Source organism: Fundulus heteroclitus, chromosome 2 (assembly GCF_011125445.2).
Source record: "Fundulus heteroclitus isolate FHET01 chromosome 2, MU-UCD_Fhet_4.1, whole genome shotgun sequence".
NCBI lineage: Eukaryota > Metazoa > Chordata > Actinopteri > Cyprinodontiformes > Fundulidae > Fundulus > Fundulus heteroclitus.
This window is the reverse complement of record NC_046362.1, coordinates 39988398-39994392: the sequence shown is the minus strand read 5'-3', so window position 1 is coordinate 39994392 and position 5995 is coordinate 39988398. Positions and strand designations below refer to the sequence as shown.

At 47.2% G+C, this 5995-nt stretch overlaps 1 long non-coding RNA gene across 1 annotated transcript; it reads left to right on the top strand.

Annotated features, from left to right (window-relative positions):
• Nucleotides 1–5379: 5379 nt before the first annotated feature.
• Nucleotides 5380–5593, top strand: LOC118565160. The gene is made up of 2 exons (XR_004932226.1): nt 5380–5431; nt 5503–5593. It is a non-coding gene; the product is annotated as an uncharacterized LOC118565160 (long non-coding RNA).
• The last annotated feature ends 402 nt before the right edge of the window (nt 5594–5995 follow it).

Sequence of the window (5995 nt, the reverse complement as noted above, 5' to 3'; positions counted from 1 at the left end):
CCACTCCCTCCTGCCCAGGCTGTGGGCCTGACGCCCTCAGAACCTGCAATTTCCCCAGAGCAAGCGTAAGGGTCTCTGGTGACAATCTGGGGATGTCCCTGGCCACCCACTTTTTAGCCACCACCAGGGCCCTATCCCAGTCACCCCAGGGGAGAGAGACAATGAGCTCAGTAGAGTCTCTGATGGTCTTTTCATAATGCTGCTCCAAGTTCTGTAGCGTGCAATGAGCCCAGTTGACAGCTGTGTATTTCTTCAGGAGGTCCGAAGAAGGGGAAGGGCAGGCTGGGAAAACCTCTCTGACCAACATGTCCTGGAGTTTAGACAGGCCCACCGGCATGCGGTTGCCCGGTCGGCAGTGGACATACCGAAGGTGGTGATGTGCCTTAATAAAACGGGCAAATGCGCGCACCAAGCGCTGAAAATCCGTCAGATTTCTAGAGTCTGCCATCGTTTCTAAGGGACAGAAAAGAATATATATTAGGTCAGGAGTTCCCACCACTCATAAGGATCCCATCTCCTAAATTAAGGATGGGGCGCAGAGTCCAGGGAGAGCTGCCTGTCCGGGCTGCGTTCTCCCCCGCCCGGAGGGGCTGGTGTCTCCGCCCCCCTACCCTCCACCCCCCTAGGGCCAAAACCAAAATTTCCAGGGCGGGCGGGCGAAACGAGACCCTCCATTTCCGTACAGCCCCGTACAGCCCCAATGCCCAGGTATGCGCGGCGGCGTTCCGAAGCTCGCCGCGGCCGGGCCGGCCCCCTTAAAAATCGGCGGGCGGGCCGGGCAGGTGCAGAGCGGATCCCCGCCCGCCACGCCGCCGCCGCCGTCCCGCCGCCGCGCACGGCGGCCGTGCGGCGGCCCCCCAAAGAAGGCCGTTCTCCGCTCGCAGCGCGGGCTCCATCCACAGTGTGGCGCCCGGGGGTAGGGTCGAGAACCGTACGCAGGCGGAGGGGGGGGGCCGTACAGCCCCGCATTGGCCGAGCCCGCGCGTCCGTCGAAGTGGCGCGATTTTGGGAGGGGCCAGGCGGCCGAAACGTGGACCGGCCGTACAGGACCCACAGATTCCCTTTGCTGCTGGCGTCGGGCCTTCGGCGCCACCAACCTGTCGGAGCGGGGATGGCGCCAGCGTGGCAGGGGGCGGGAAGGGAAAAACGGGAAAGGTTCACGCATTGGCCGAGCCCGCACGTCCGTTAAAGTGGCGCATTTTTGGGAGGGCCAAGCGTCCGAAACGTGGACCGGCCGTACAGGACCCATAGACTCCCTTTGCCGCTGCCGTCGGGCCAGAACTAAAAAAAAATACGCCACTTATTTTAATATAATGTTAAAATTATTATTTAACCCGTTTGCAAATATAGATTCCAGACCCCTAATGTGAAATAAAAAATTAATCTCCCACTTCCAGGCTGGGGGGGTCTTGGTCACAGACCTCTCCCCAGGAAGAGGGCCTCTTGCTGGGTAAGAGTGCTGGAACGATGACCCCCCTGCTGGAGCTCTGACATGCATAAGGCAACATCTCTAAATGTTTGGTAGGACAGGTTACAGTTTGTAACAGTGGTAGCCACATGCTGAACTTCATAAGACAATGTTATATTTATTAAAAATAACCTACCGCGATATGTACACTTTAGATGTACGTACGCTACCGCGTTATGTACACTTTATATGTACGTACGCTAATGCGTTTTGTACACTTTATATGTACGTACGCTACCGCGTTATGTACACTTTATATGTACGTACGCTACTGCGTTATGTACACTTTATATGTACGTACGCTAATGCGTTATGTACACTTTATATGTACGTACGCTACCGCGTTATGTACAATTTATATGTACGTACGCTACCGCGTTATGTACACTTTATATGTACGTACGCTACCGCGTTATGTACACTTTATATGTACGTACGCTACCGCATTATGTACAATTTATATGTATGTACGCTACCGCGTTATGTACATTTTAGATGTAGGGCAGCTACCGCGTTATGTACACTTTATATGTACGTACGTTACCGCGTTATGTACATTTTATACGTACGTACGCTACCGCGTTATGTACATTTTAGATGTAGGGCAGCTACCGCGTTATGTACACTTTATATGTACGTACGCTACCGCGTTATGTACAATTTATATGTACGTACGCTACCGCGTTATGTACACTTTATATGTACGTACGCTACCGCGTTATGTACACTTTATATGTACGTACGTTACCGCGTTATGTACATTTTATATGTACGTACGCTACCGCGTTATGTACATTTTAGATGTAGGGCAGCTACCGCGTTATGTACACTTTATATGTACGTACGCTACCGCGTTATGTACACTTTATATGTACGTACGTTACCGCGTTATGTACATTTTATACGTACGTACGCTACCGCGTTATGTACATTTTAGATGTAGGGCAGCTACCGCGTTATGTACACTTTATATGTACGTACGCTACCGCGTTATGTACAATTTATATGTACGTACGCTACCGCGTTATGTACATTTAGGACCTAAAAAAAACACCACTTTTTAAAAGATAATGTTCAAATTATTATTAAATCTGTTTGCAAATATAGCTTCCAGACCCCTAATGTGAAATTTAAAAAAAAAAATTTAATCTCCCACTTCCAGGCTGGGGGGGTCTCAGTCAGAGACCTCTCCCCAGGAAAAGTGCCTCTCGCTGGGCTAGAGTGCTTGACTGGACCCCCCTTCTGGAAGTCTGCCTTACCATAGGCATAATTTGAGCTACTCCTGTTAAATTCGTATCCACGCCATGCTGGAGACAGAACTCAAAAAAAATACGCCACTTATTTTAATATAATGTTAAAATTATTATTTAACCCGTTTGCAAATATAGCTTCCAGACCCCTAATGTGAAATTTAAAAAAAAAAATTTAATCTCCCACTTCCAGGCTGGGGGGGTCTCAGTCAGAGACCTCTCCCCAGGAAAAGTGCCTCTCGCTGGGCTAGAGTGCTTGACTGGACCCCCCTTCTGGAAGTCTGCCTTACCATAGGCATAATTTGAGCTACTCCTGTTAAATTCGTATCCACGCCATGCTGGAGACAGAACTCAAAAAAAATACGCCACTTATTTTAATATAATGTTAAAATTATTATTTTACCCGTTTGCAAATATAGCTTCCAGACCCCTAATGTGAAATTAAAAAAAAAAAAATTTAATCTCCCACTTCCAGGCTGGGGGGGTCTCAGTCAGAGACCTCTCCCCAGGAAAAGTGCCTCTCGCTGGGCTAGAGTGCTTGACTGGACCCCCCCTTCTGGAAGTCTGCCTTACCATAGGCATAATTTGAGCTACTCCTGTTAAATTCGTATCCACGCCATGCTGGAGACAGAACTCAAAAAAAATACGCCACTTATTTTAATATAATGTTAAAATTATTATTTAACCCGTTTGCAAATATAGCTTCCAGACCCCTAATGTGAAATTTAAAAAAAAAAAATTTAATCTCCCACTTCCAGGCTGGGGGGGTCTCAGTCAGAGACCTCTCCCCAGGAAAAGTGCCTCTCGCTGGGCTAGAGTGCTTGACTGGACCCCCCTTCTGGAAGTCTGCCTTACCATAGGCATAATTTGAGCTACTCCTGTTAAATTCGTATCCACGCCATGCTGGAGACAGAACTCAAAAAAAATACGCCACTTATTTTAATATAATGTTAAAATTATTATTTAACCCGTTTGCAAATATAGCTTCCAGACCCTTAATGTGAAATTTAAAAAAAAAAAATTAATCTCCCACTTCCAGGCTGGGGGGGTCTCTGTCACACACCTCTTCCCAGGAAGAGTGCCTCTCGCTGGGCTAGAGTGCTGGAACGATGACCCCCCCTGCTGGAGCTCATTCCAGTGAGATGCTGACCGATCGTTCCCCCGGGGACAGGTTTTGGCAGCATCTCACCCACAAAACCTGCGCTGTTTTGAGAAAACTGTAGGAAATAAATGAGTGATAAGCTAAGTTAAGCTCTTACCACTACTCACAGACATTTTGACACATATTTAAAAATTCCACCTCCAGGCTTGGGGGGGTCTCAGTCACACACCTCTCCCCAGGAAGAGTGCCTCTCGCTGGGCTAGAGTGCTGGAACGATGACCCCCCCTGCTGGAGCTCTGACATACATCAGGCAACATCTCTAAATGTTTGGTAGAGCAGGTTACAGTTTATATTTATTAAAAATAACCTACTGCGATATGTACACTTTATATGTACGGCAGCTACGCCGTTATGTACACTTTAGATGTACGTCAGCTACTGCATTATGTACATCTAGAACCGAAAAAAAAAACGCCACTTTTTAAAAGATAATGTTCAAATTATTATTAAATCTGTTTCCAAATATCCCTTCCAGAGTCCTATTAAGAAATTAGAAAAATATTTCAAAGTACAAGATGTTTATTTGCTTTAATTTTGTAAATGAAAATATGATGGCCGAGGTGAGATTCAAACCCTGCTCCTCTGGGTGGAAGGCAATGTTGTTATCCACTCTGCTACACCCCTTAGCCCCTATATATAGGGGGCAGAGAGCCGTTTTGTACTTCCATGTTGCCTGTACAGCCTCCCTCCTTCTGTACACCTTGACCCCTCCTTAACCCACATAATTACATAGGCCACGCTCTCAGCCAATAGCAAAAGCTGTTCCCCTCCCCCGGTAGTTGTGGTCGTGTAGTGCAGTTTCAGACACAACAGTGGAGCTTGATTTCCAATGAGTCCCACCTTCAGCCCGTAACCTACCGTGTTATGTACAATTTATATGTACGTCTGCTACCGTGTTATGTACATCTAGGATCGAAAAAAAAAACGCCACTTTTTAAAAGATAATGTTCAAATTATTATTAAATCTGTTTCCAAATTTCCCTTCCAGAGCCCTATTAAGAAATTAGAAAAATATTTCAAGTCTAAGTTGTTTATTTACTTTAATGTTGTAAATGAGAATATGATGGCTGAGGTGGGATTCGAACCCTGCTCCTCTGGGTGGAAGGCAGTGTTCTTATCCACTCTGCTACACCCCTTAGCCCCTATATATAGGGGGCAGAGAACCGTTTTGTACTTCCATGTTGCCTGTACAGCCTCCCTCCTTCTGTACACCTTGGCCCTCTGTGTTGTCCTGCTCTAACTCTACTCCTCAGGTGTGCCTAGTTGGCTGAGGGGGTGTGGCCCACACCTGCAGCTCGTTGCAGGCGGCTTCCTCTGGCTTCTTAAGCAGAGCGCTGACAGATGGAAGACGGCAGAGCCTTAAGCAGTGGTGGTACGACGTGGCCTCTGACCCAACTCCTGAAAACCTGCTGGTGAGTTTTTTCATCTTTGAACTTTGAACTAATTTTGGATCTCCCTGTTTTTGTCACAGTTTTTGGTGCTTCTGGATCCTGCTGGTTCTTCCCTCACTCTGGTCAATCCATCTGTCACCCACTTCTGTCCAGCTTTATGGTAAGCAGTGCAGCTTCTAGTAGTTCTCCTGGTTCACCTTTCAGAGTCACTTACTCTTCTTCTCTTTGCAGTCTCTCCAGCCGTGACGTTCTGACCCTGCCGAGTTGTCCATAGTTCCGTCCGTTATATCTGCCTGTTTCCTAAATAAACATTTTAAAACTGTGCTTTGCTTCCCCATCGTATCTGCATGTGGGCTCGTCATCTGAAAACCATGACAGTACCAAGTTTGGTACACTTCTTTTTAGGAGGCCCTGATTAAGGCCTCATTAAGGTCAAAAACCAGCTGCTGGAAGACAAAATATAGAGCTAGATGGGCTCCAGTGGGCTTGTTTCGATCGTCTCTATGTACTCTTTCGTTTGGTACCAAGTTTGTGAGGCTACGATGCTGCTTTGCTAAACAGTGGCCCAGAACACTGGTTTCTAGGAGGCCCTATTGAGGCCTCCTAAGCAAGGTGAAAAACACAGCTGCTGGGAGACAAAGGAAAAAGCTACATGGGCTCAAGTGGGCTTGTTTCGATCGTCTCTATTTACTCTTTCGTTTGGTACCAAGTTTGTGAGGCTACG